This window comes from Apaloderma vittatum, unplaced genomic scaffold (assembly GCF_000703405.1).
Source record: "Apaloderma vittatum isolate BGI_N311 unplaced genomic scaffold, ASM70340v1 scaffold5078, whole genome shotgun sequence".
Classification (NCBI taxonomy): Eukaryota; Metazoa; Chordata; class Aves; order Trogoniformes; family Trogonidae; genus Apaloderma; species Apaloderma vittatum.
In genome coordinates this window covers 34,046-46,881 of record NW_009731121.1, presented here as the reverse complement: position 1 = coordinate 46,881, position 12,836 = coordinate 34,046, and the positions used below count along the sequence as shown (strand labels likewise).

Below are 12,836 nucleotides of genomic sequence, written 5' to 3'. Positions count from 1 at the left end.
GTGGCTGTGGGCAGGTGGGTATGAGGAAGAGCAGGATGCTGGCAGAGCCAGCCGGGGCTACGGGAGCAGGGCAAAACAAGAAGAACAGAGAAGAGGACAGCCTTAAGCGCTCCTTTAAAAGGAATTAAACATTCCTTTAAAAATCTTTTTTTGTTGTTGTCGTTAGCTAAAGAAACGGGATATATTAAAAGGATACTATATCATGATTTCAAAATTATTTCATTTTAAAACATTCAAATTGACAATGTCTCTTTCTATTTACTCTTAGAGCAGAAGATTAGAGTTAACATTTCCTTCAGCAGACAGATAATCACTGAGAAGTAACACAGGAATATCCAGTTTGATTTACTTAAAAATGACAAACTAACTTCTAGAAAATAACTTTAATAAAAAAATAATTAAAAAAATGACAAAGTAACTTTGAACTCTGATTTTACACTATGAGGAAAAATAGACCAGGAACAAGTAATAAATGCATCACTGATTTTACTGAAAGCCCACTTCCAAAGTATATTTACAGTATAAGATCATAACGCTGACAAGAGAATCATTTATGGAGGATGCATGCCTAAACTGTTTCCCTGAAACATTTATGTCAAATTCAAATGTCAAAATGTATTTTATCCAAATGTGAGTTCTAGTTCAACCCAATAAAAGAACTGAACAAGCAGTAGGCATGTTGCCTTAGCTGACAAATATGTTTAACAAAATATAAAAATTAATTAGGTTTGAGAGAGAAGTTTTATGTGAAAAGCCAATTTAATATTAGCAATAACTTTAACTGCATATAGATGGACCTCACCACCTACAGGTTTTTTATTTAGAAAGCTCCACAGACAACTGAGCTGTTTGAATAGTATTTGCTGTTACATAAAATAATCTGATAGAATTAGAAAGTGTGATCTTACTTGCAGCGGCAAACAGGAATCAAGTGAAAATGCTATTTCTACTTGAGAAATTAATTTGCTTCCAGGAGCGTTGGGTTTTTGAAAGGAAGTAAGTGACATAAAGAACAGCTAGATGTAAATGTTTACATTTACAACTGTGTATGAAGCCACCAAAGCAACACAAATCTCCCAAAATCGAAAAAGAAGAGGAAAACCAGCACCACTCTCTCTCCTCTCTGCCCCTTCCCCTTCGCTTGTCCCCTGTTCCCAGTTGTTGCTGCTAGGAGGGCTTGGTACTGAAGAGGGTGCTTCACATAGCTTGTGCTTTTTGATCTCTCCTTTCAGACCTACTCTCTTGCATCCGTATCACCCTCCACGACAAATGGATCATTTCTCCTTCTCTCCACTGACTCATCATTGACAAAACTGTTGGGATCCAGCTATAGAAAGGAATTATCCTCAATAGGCACCTTCAGCTACAACATTCTGACACCGCAGTCATCTAAATCTAATCCCTTTTCAAGCTGAAATAACCTACTCAAAAGGCCCTTTGAGACACACAGCACGTCTATATTCCCTGCCTCTCATGCCCGGAAAACAACAGAAGTATGCTGAAGTATTTCCCGTTGCTGTGGCTTCTTTCAGTGTCATTCTCAAAGCTTTTAAGTCTGCCATACACTTTGCCAATGAGAAAAGTTAAATGAGTCCAGGCAAGCATAGCCCCCAGTTTCAGTATCACACCAAATGACTCCAAAAGAAGATGCAACATGAGTAGTGCTCACTCCTGCACTGCCAACAGCCTCTAAGAGCCAATAGCCTGAAATCAGGAATAGAAATGACAATTTTATGTAACTGCAGAAGGAAAGAGTCCTTGCTTTATCTGACACATTGTATTTGCTTTTCAGTCCTAGAAGATTCTCAGACATCTAGAAGTCATTAATGTTTAATTTTTCAAACGTCCCTAAAACACAAGACATGTTGCTTCACCCCCTTTTTAAAAAATAAAAATAAAATATCAGGCTTGTAATAGTTGTTCTCATGGTACTGGGGAAATTTGTTAGCAGCTGTGCAAGTGGCAATTTCCTGAGGTTTACTACTCAAAACAAACGTGACCATACTTTCAGAGGGAGACTTCTATCCAAACTTTGGACGTGCACAAAAATTTTCACTGATACTTCAAAGAATAAAGAAATGGTTCCCCACTAAGGACAGCATTCGTGCATATGCTCACTCCTTTATTTTCTTGAACATTTCTAATTATTATTTAGAGAAATACATGCAACCCACACATGCACACTCTATAACAGAGATCTAGGATGAAGATTTCATCCCAAAGGTAACTCTTTGCCAGTAAAAAGCCACTGAAATTAAGGTATCTAATGTAGAGTGTTACACAGCTTAATGTAATCTAATCTATGCTTCTGCAATCAGCATCAATGATAACACAGTAAGTTTAAACAAATAAATTGATCTGTATATCACATCTCACAATGATAAAGGAAGCCCAGGAAGAGCTGAAATGCAGGACGCCAAATGTGCTTTCACGAATGAATAGGTACGAAGTTTGGCAGAATCTCAACTTAAGTAAAAACACATTACTGGCGACCCCACACAAATGGAAAAAAGCTTACTTCTCCATTAGGTTCCTACAAAATGTCTACTTGAAGACAAAACACTATCCAAATATACAACCAGGTCAGACTGTGCAATAACACTCAGTCTTAATACCTCACAAATCAGAGGATACATCTTGTATTTATATAATTTTGATCTGGATGCTCTTGGTGTAAGTCACGCTATATTTGATTCACTTAAATTAACTCCTGACAGGATTTTGCAAGTATGGAGGTTTTTCACATAGTGAGGAGCCTAAATGAATTTCCCCAACCTTTAGCAGTGAAAATTTGCCACAGCTATTTCATGACAAAGTCACTTAAAACACACAAACATATGTTTCTGATAGCTTAAGCACGAAGAGCATAATAGAGTAATATCCCAAACACCACAAGCATCACTTATTTTAGAAAGGCAATATTGACACAAAACATAAATTAACATTTGAATGGTTTTAATTTACATTCGCTGCTCAGTATGAAATATTTTGTTAGCATGGCAATACTGCACCAGAGTGGAGCCATGCTGTTTTGTCTCAGGCAATGGCTAAAGGCTAGCAGTGCAAAATGCACAGGCAGGGGTAACAAGAACTGCACTGCCAAGTCTCCGTAATCAAAAGTTCATAGAATTGTTTTGGGTGGAAAAGACCTTTCAGATCGTCATGTCCAACCATTATCTAACTCTACCAGTCCCACTTCTGAATCATTTCCCTGGGCAACTTCTGCAAATACAAATGAGAGGGAGGATTTCCTATGTGCAATTTCACCTATTTTAAATATGAAGTTTCTGTGTCTTTCTACTTTTTGTTATTTTCAGGCCCAAACACATTGGTTTTCAACCTGTAGTTCACAGGCTTCTTCCAAGGGGTTCACAAAGGATATGAAAGAAACTAGCCCACTGTCAGTAGGATTACAGTCTCTGGAATGAATTGTACAGTGCCACCAGCGAATTTTCAATGGTTTGCAAATCAAAAATATATCAAAGATCCCATCATTCAGCTTAGTCATTCTCTAACCTTTCTAAGCTCCTGTGTGAGCAGGTAACAGCCCAATCTGATTACACTGCATTTCTACTACAAAAGAAATGGAATTGACCACACGCGGTTAAAGAGAAAAATAAAGCTACCTAAAATTACATACACCAAACCATACATGCTAATTTTGTATGCTCTTAAAATTGCTGCAGCAGCCTACTTGAAAGGCTAAGCTTTTTTGGTTTGTTTGAGATCAGTATCAATACCAAGTTTGAAACATTTAAGGCTCACATCATTAAACCTTCACAAACCTAGCTGCGCACAGATCATGACTCATTTTGCACATGTGGTGTCTCACAGTAACTGACCAAAATCTAACCTAATAGACAGCATTTTAAAACATACTGTGAAGTTACATGGAACAAGTACACTCCAGATTAAAAAAAAAAAAAAAACAAAAAAAAAAAACAAACCCCAAACAACACACCAGTAAGTGTAGTATTGGGAAAAGACTCATAGATGCAGATGTTGAGAATCTGTCTCCAGTGCTCACTGTCAGAAGCAGTAATATGTCATTAGGTCACATTTTTCAGCTGAAGTCCAAACCTCAGTTTTAAGCTTGGACTGTACAGCATCCCTTCACGCTCACAAACACTCAGGGAACAGGAGAGGAGAGGGAACTGCTCTCTTAACATAACCTGCTGCATTGAAAAGACAACGAAGGCACAGCTCAAATGAGCCCAAAGCTGTTCCCAGAGGCTGCACTTCAGAGCCTCTGTTCAGAGGAGGTACCTTGAAAACTGCCCTGTCCTTAGTCCCTGGCTGCACCCTTGTTCTTTCCACACTGCTTCCTCCACCAGTGACCCAGTTCCTCGGGCTTCTTGGAGTACTGCAACCAGTTCTGGAGCCCCTACCACGAGAAAAATATGGACATGCTGCAATGTGTCCAGAGAAGGGCCACGAGGATGATCAGAGGGCTGGAGCACCTCTCCTATGAAGACAGACTGAGAGAGTTGGGGTTGTTCAGTTTGCAGAAAAGAAGGCTCCGAGAAGCCCTTATTGTGACCTTCCAGTATCTCAAGGGGGCTACAAGAAAGCTGGGGAGGGGCTTTTCAGGATGTCATGTAGTTGTAGGACTAGAGAGAATGGATTAAAACTAGAGATGGATCGGTTCAGATTGGACGTTAGGAAGAAGTTCTTCACCATGAGGGTGGTGAGACACTGGCACAGGTTGCCCAGAGAGGTGGTGGAAGCCCCATCCCTGGAAGTTTTTAAGGCCAGGCTGGATGGGGCTCTGGGCAGCCTGGTCTAGTGGGAGATGTCCCTGCCCGTGGCAGGGGGTTTGGAACTAGATGATCTCTAAGGTCCCTTCCAACCCTGATAGTTCTATGATTCTATTATTCTGTGATTCCTTGAGCCATCCCTGCACCTTGGCCACCGCTCAGGCACCTGTTAACAAAACGCTTCTCACCTTCTCCTGCTTAGAAGCAGGAGATGGCACACACAGTGCAGAGACCTGCACACAAACTTTCAGACATAGACAACAACTTGGAAGGTTCATCCTTCAGTATTTCTACTGATACTCCAAATACCACGTGAGCAAGTCACCAGCCATTACAAGGACTGATCGTTTGGTGATCCTTCAGAAAAAGCCAGATGTCAGACCAAATAAGAATACTGATTCTGGGAGAAGTGGGTGTGTTATAATACCACCTTATGTTATGTTCATTCCACTAAATAAGATCCTTCTTGAAATCTTTCATTGGAATTAAACTGCTAAGAACCTTGTGGTGTTGGCCAAATGGCACAGATAAACTTCTAAAGTTGTATCCACACTAAACAATAACCTAAATTATTTCAGTCTGAAATAAAATGCTTATTTTTAACCTCTTAGGTATCCCACCTGCTCAGAAATATCAGATACTAGTTTTGCTTCAGTATAGCAACCCAGCAAATTTCTTTCTACTTCGGAAGTAGCCTTGAATGAGAGACTTCAGGCAAGAGTAATATTTACTGTAATCACAGAAAGCTCTTAAGAAAGGATATTGCATTGGAAATACTGATCAGCATGCAATGTTAAGAGATAAAAATAGTGTTTTAAAGACTTTTACTTCCAAGTCCAACACATCTCAAAAATAAAATCCTGTACTTACAGTATAGTTTTAGTAGCTCTATACCGAACATTAAAATCACTGCTACATACATTTGGTAAAAATGTGATTTCATTTTAAATCAGCATTAGGAACTAAATGCCCAGTCATGCTCATAGAATCACAGAACAATAGAACAGCCTAGGCTGGAAGGGACCTTAGAGATCATTTAATCCAACCTCCCTGTCATGGGCAGGAACACCTCTCAACTAGATCAGGAACACATGGGGACCAAGTGGGGATCTAACCTGCGACCTTGGTGTAATCAGCACCACGCTCTAACCGACTGAGATAACTTCATGCAATACATGTATTCCAAAACTGTTCTCATGGAACCTGATGGGTACACTCTGGGCACAAATGGTAGCACTTGCTCATTGCATACCATTTGCCTGGCATCTCTCAACCTTTTACCTTTCCAACATTTTCTTGTTTTGCATATCTAAGTATTTTTGAATAATTTTTCCTCTTCACCTGACACCGGTTGTGCTGCAATATCAGATGTCTTCTGGCTGATTATCTTAAAAATGTGTTTTATTTATCTGAAAATAACAGCAATCTACAAGAAAACGGCCTGATTACAAATTACTGCTCAGTGGGGAACATAAAATTGAAAATAGAGAAGTCATTTTGCAATTCTAAACGTAACAAATGATTTCTCTGTTTAAAAACAAAGGAGGGGAGAGGAATTATTGTGATCAATTTCATACGTTTATTATCTGATTTGCAAGAGTATATTTGAAATCAGTACATTTTCTAATTGAAGAGTACGCAAAGTTGCTCTTGAACACTTTCACATGTTTAATGGCATTGCATCCTAAAATTTTCCTTCATTTCACAGAAATGACTCTTTGCTTTAAAGGTCTGAAGAGATTCACTCATTGAGAATACATAACTTTTAAAATCAGTGCTGGATATTACTGTTACTATGATTTTCTCTTAGAAACATAGAAGGGAAGTTGCACTAATAACTTTCCTCTTTCCCCCAAGATCGTTTTGCCATAGATTGCCCTGGAAAAAAGTCAAACGACATGTCCTAGTGTTCTGGAAAAATGGACTTTTTTCTCAAGATTTAGATTTCTTTCTCTAGTTACATTTACTTCCTGACCCCCTGCCTTTGCATTGCTGAAGTCTAGACTCCACATACATCCTACTCTTTTTCTGAACTTAAAGGAATTCATAATCTCTTTAACTATATTGACATACTTCCAACTACTCTTGGCTCTCAAAAGCTTTGAAATAGAATTCAAAGATTGTTCCCATAATTATGTCAAGCGTATCACTTATAAAATTGGTTTTAACAAGTTTCCAATTCATGCTATTCAAGTCAGAAATTATCATCCTGTTTCACATGTCCCACTGTATCTTCACTGCTTACCTATTGCTTTTCCTCCCCCCAGAAAAATAAGGCTAGAGATGATACTGTTGTCTACAGTAAACTTTTAAAATAACCAACAGAGCTAGGGCAGAGAGAAATCTCTGGGTTTTGGACTGCTTAAAAATCTAAGATGACTTCTGAATTTCCCTTTTAGAATAGAGTATGAGTTCAGCTCAATGTAGATACCAGTTTGGGAATGCACCGGGAACAAACATTTGATACTATTTTAAATGCGGACACCGATTAGCAGTCCATGCTGTGCTAAAGAATAGGCTACCCAAAGTCATGAATCATCAAGAGTAGCAGGAGGAAGAAATCTCTATGCAGAGTGAAGTTTCAATTTATAGGACTGTCTTCTATAAATATAAATACACACAAAATGATTTTTCATTTGAAGCGTGCATAATCATAAGTTCTTACTCAGTTGTGGCAAATAATCATAACAAAGTAACTTTTAAGTAAGGGACAGCAGACAGTTTGGCTAAAAACTGCTACGTGATTTAAAGTGTTTTCATTGACTATGTCTTTACTCACATTTTAGACCTATTTATTCCTCAAGTTATTTCTTCATTACTTAGACTTCTCATGACTCCACTAGAGCTTGAAAGAGAACAAAGGCTCTTCAGTGCACATTTCAGACGTGTGCATTGTTTCTGTCAAATACGTACTCCTTTTGCCAAAACTTTCCAAACTACTTCGTACCTTCCGCATCAGACATCTAATGACCTAAGGTGTGTAGGTGTGCGCACATAAATGTGTCATCAATAGAGTTACACAGTTTAACAGACAAAAATAACAACTTAAAGAAAATATAATCAAAAAGAAATAGGAATAAAGTTCCCCATATCCCTACTCCCCTTTGTACTCTCAGCAGACTTGAAACAACTGCATTAATGCAGCAAGCAATAGCTTGTAAAAGGATGCAAACCAGCTGAAACATTTGACAGACAGCGTTAAATACCAGAGGATTCATATCAACCACTTTATTTGAAAAGGTGCTTTGATGTTGGCTATCTTTCATGTACCTCTTTCATGGCACATTAATAAGGAAAACTGAGATGGGGTAAATTAAGTCCCAAGGTCATATCTAGAGTTACAGCACTGTGGGTACCTGATGAAATACGGATTAATGCTGCATGAGCACTGAATAAATAAAACCACTTCTGTTAACCACTCAAACAAGTTTTACAAGTAGTTCTGAACTTTATTCGGCAAGTAGGCTTCAGACATCTTAATCCCCCTACACTGCTTTGAAACCTAATTATCATAATGTGAACCCGAATGTTAGGTCCCTTTCAAACTGCGAGTGCTATGAAGCAGAAAAGTAATGGGAATTAAGCTAGTGTAACATTAGAAATGTAGGGGCATGGAACTTGAAAGTGGCATTTGTTAAAGCTGAGAGAGTATAATGTAGATATTCAACAACATAAAACACACATTTAAATTGAAAAGGATATTTAAAGCATGTGCAGACACCTATAAAACACAAGCGGACCTAAAATCCCGTAAGAACAAACATTTCCAAATCAATTTCTTGCCACCAAGGTTCAACTTCAAAAGGTATTAAACAGTCCTATTCTACCTTAGCAGAACATTTCTAAGTATTCTAAAGCAGACAATTTAAACATTAAAGAAAACCCAATGAGAACTTTACAAGACGTTACAGAGTTTCCCCTATTTGTCACAGTACAGAAATGTTTGAACTTAAACAGTAGTAAATTATTAATTACGGTGCTTATAAAGTCTCCAGAGCAAGAAAAGATTTTCTTGAAAGTTGTAGAAAAGGATTTTGCATCAAGTCTAAAACTAAGTTTAACAGAAATTAAACACCAAGTCACCAAAAAAAATACACTTGCCTGGCAGCGGTCTTTACGGCTTGTTGAAAATAACTAACAATGTGATATTTATAAAACTTTCTTTTAAATATGAGCTGAAATGCTTTATTTCTTCTGAATGTGCATTAATGTACGAAGCACATAAGAAAAGTCAGATCAGGAAGAATGTTTGTATTTTGACAATGAAGCCAACAATGCTGAAAGAAAAATTGTGATTTCATTTTTCCAAATATGATAATTGAGCTGTTTGTGCTGTCCTGTTCTAGCACAGTTCACCTGTTGTTCAGACAGCTTTCATTTCCAAGATGCCTACAACCAACAGCAATCAAAGAAAAACAGCTACAGTGACTGAAATACGGAATGAGATTCCTGAAATATTTTTTCAAGATTTTAATTTAATCCAAAAAGGCCAACAAAATCCTAAAAGTTCATCATCTGCTATCTTAATGCTGAACACACTGTTGTTTCATTTACATTTCTGGTCCTGCTAAAACAAATACACTTGTCTAAAACAGAACATCTGTTTTGGTTATAATACAACGTATCCTTGGCAAGAACTCACAATAGAAGTAACATAAATAATCAAGAATATTTATTGAACCTTGTAACAAAAACTGATTTGTAACAAAAAACCTGAAGACTAGATATGACTGTCTCTGGGCCTTAGTCCAGTCCTAATCTAAGTCAATAAACATAGCTCCAAAAGGGAAACTACTTAAAAAAAAAGGAAAAAAAAAAAGAAAAAAAAGAGGAAAGTCCTGCAGTTATTTAGGTTGGATGTAGGGATCTGAAAGCATGTTGGTTACAAAAATAGTGAAAAATATTTGCTTTATATCAAAAACTGTCAAACTGAGTCCCGACAGGCTTTAAAGCCACATGAAAAATCATGCCATATGCCTCATTTCCTACTACTGTCTTCACTGGTTCATCTTCTCTTTGGAAAACTTCAGTAAAACCATGCCCAAGTTTACACTTGTTATTGGTGAGGATTTGGTATTTTAATTGCTTGCTTTTCATAATACATATTAGCACTAAAACAGACAAAGCAGTCATCAAATAAAATATTGCAATGTTTCTGAGATAAATTGAAATGAAGAAAATCACTTTGGAAGTTTCTTTTGATATTGATACAACTGAAACATTTTAAAGTGAGATTCAGTTTCTTTGGTTCTTGCCACACAAGTGAAAATTGGTGAAACCGGTCTCATTTAAGCCTGTAGTTAAGTGCTTGGTAGAGCACTTCACAACTGAAGCCAAGGAATAACTTCATGCATAATTCTGAAATTATGGTACAGCACTTTAGCAGCAGAGAGATTATTTCAGCATGTACTGCACATACATGCAGTCAATTATGTGTTCAGCTAGTTATTATCATTAACCCTTATTCCAGTGCATACCTGTCCAGATTATTTGTGCATGCATCAACTGTGAACACCTTTCTAGAATTAGTCTCTATTATTGTCTCATTTCCCTGAAAATGCATGATCCAAGTTTATTTTTTTATCATAATTTCTGATCCTATTCTCCACTTCAATAAAAAATTTGAGTAGTATCATCTTACAAGCTTTATTTGCCAAGGAAGCTGAAAGTCTGTAGGACCTCTCTACTGGCCACCTTTCTGAATAACAGTTTAAGAAGTTGATGGGGATTTTGGTTTTAAAGCACTATAAAACAATCCAGCCTCATCTGCCAACTCACTTGATATCTGGACTTCTTTAAGGAAAAAGATTGTAAATGCAAATACAATTGGCATTTCTCTGAAACTTGCACACAGCAATGAACTGAGCTCTGTTTTGCTGGGCAAGGGTTTCTAGTTTTGTGAAGCTTAGCGCATCACTATAAAAAGCTGAATGCTTCGGAAATGTTATTGTGGTAGATGCAACTGGCTCATTCTGGAGGTTTTTTGATTTGTTCTGTGGGTTTTTTTGTTATGTATGTATGTATTCATGTGTCTTGGGGGAATCATTTTTACACACGGACAGTTCAAATTCTAAATTGATATGTAAATTCATTTGTTCAGTTAGAATTGCAACCTGCTGAAGCAGAACTTCTTTAAAAATTAATTCTGTCCACATTACTTAAATTGTTTCTTAGAAATTTTAATGGAAAAACAATTTATAAAGATGGTTTGATCCAAAAGAATACCATAGGTTTCCACAGAACTGATGAGAGATCTGTATTCAGCCTGTGTAAAAACAAAGCCCTCTTATTTCCCTGTATCACAAAAAATAACATAATCAAGGGAAGACTCAGGGGACTTTTTTTTTTTTTTTAAAAAAGAGGATCAGCAGAGCACATTCTAAGTCATCTTCCATAGCTCCCCTCAAGAAGTACAGCAGTTCTCACAGCACATGCCTACTGTCATCTATTGTCATCTATTATCTATGATAATTCTGTACTAATTACTCCTCATTTAGGAAGTATCACTTAAATTTTTCAACTCAGACTGACATAATCCAGTGTAATACCTGGAATTTTTCAGAAGTGGATGTCTGGACTCATCATTCCTTTATGTTACTAAGGAATACCAAGGAGATTAAAGCGAAAGTTTCCTGGAGCAAGAGAGTAGCTACCTTGCAGGGCACAGCAGCGCAGCTGGGAAATCCCACAGGGGATAATACAGCAAGATGCACATGAAACTAGTTTAGCAGAAAGGGCAATATGGGAACCCAAATCTTCAAGACAAACTCTGTGAAGATAGTTGAAACCTGAACAGAGACAAAAGGACTGCCATTCCATTTTATTTTAACCTCCCCTCCCCACATAAATGCACACACAAACAGCAGACTACAAAGTTCAACGGCATCAAGTGTCACCTATAGCATGCAATACAAAAAAAAAAAATCATAGAATCATAGAATGGCCTAGGCTGGAAGGGACCTTGGAGATCATTTTAATCCAGCCTCCCTGTCGCCAGGTGATTTCTTCTGATTTTTATTTCAATATGCAGTACTTCAGTGTTCTGCCTATTAATTCTGAAGTAGGGACTACCTCTTCACCATGTATGAGTACAGTTCAAGAAAGCCATTAACAATATAAATATACACTAAAAGCAAAAATGCTTTAATGATTATGTTCCTTTTCACTTCCAGGAATTACTCTGGCATTTATATATCTGCATTTATATATTTTTCCTACAAATATTGCAACAAGTTCCAGAAAAAGTGAAAGGTTAAAAAATTACCTGTCTCTACTGAAAAAAACAGCCAACTTGATTACATGACTTCTGCCTTAGAGCATTTATACTAATTCCTATTTCACAAGAGCTTTTTAAGTTCCAAGAAATTGTTACTTCTACAGGGCCCCCTCAAAAATCAATATTGATGATTATTTCGCAAATTCTATAATCTTGAACTATAAACAGGGAGAAAATATTAAAGCAAAAGAGGAAAATGCACTTTGAAAATCATCTGCCACAGTATTATATATTTTTTTCTGTGTAAACTAGTTATTTACATTTTGTAGCCTATGATCAATAAATAAATAAATTTTTTAACTACATGAACTGAACACCAGTGAAGTCAAACATTTGCCAAAACCCACACACTATTAAGTTTCCCATTCTCCACAGTCATTAAAAACCCACTGGTTTGGAGTTGGACTGAGGAAAGAGGATGCCTAATTTTTCAGAAATTTGAACAGTCTCCTTCCTTTGCAAACAATTGAAATCAGAAAAACCTACTATGTCTCCTGAAATAAAAAGGAGATTTAAATATCAGATCTTGTGTAAATTTACTTAAAAACATTAGGAAAAAAGAATAAGCACATTTAACTAATAATATAATTTAGTAAAACACATTTGTTGACCATTTCTGTAAGATAATTTCCTAATCTATACAGAAAAGGGTCCATTAAATGTCTACAGCAGTTTGAACAGAGAAAGGCCACTAGATAACTTATTTCATTATCTTAAGACCGTGAAAACTAAACACTACTGTTAAAGTTCAGCACAAAAGATAATCCAAGAAAAATCATCAAAAATGCTTAAAAAGAAAGTAA

The 12,836-nt window shown here is 36.9% G+C and overlaps 1 protein-coding gene across 1 annotated transcript in view; it reads right to left on the bottom strand.

Annotated features, from left to right (window-relative positions):
• The window catches only part of SRBD1 (S1 RNA binding domain 1), a 118,295-nt gene that overhangs the window by 77,404 nt on the left and 28,055 nt on the right, over window positions 1-12,836 (bottom strand). The window lies entirely within an intron of this gene.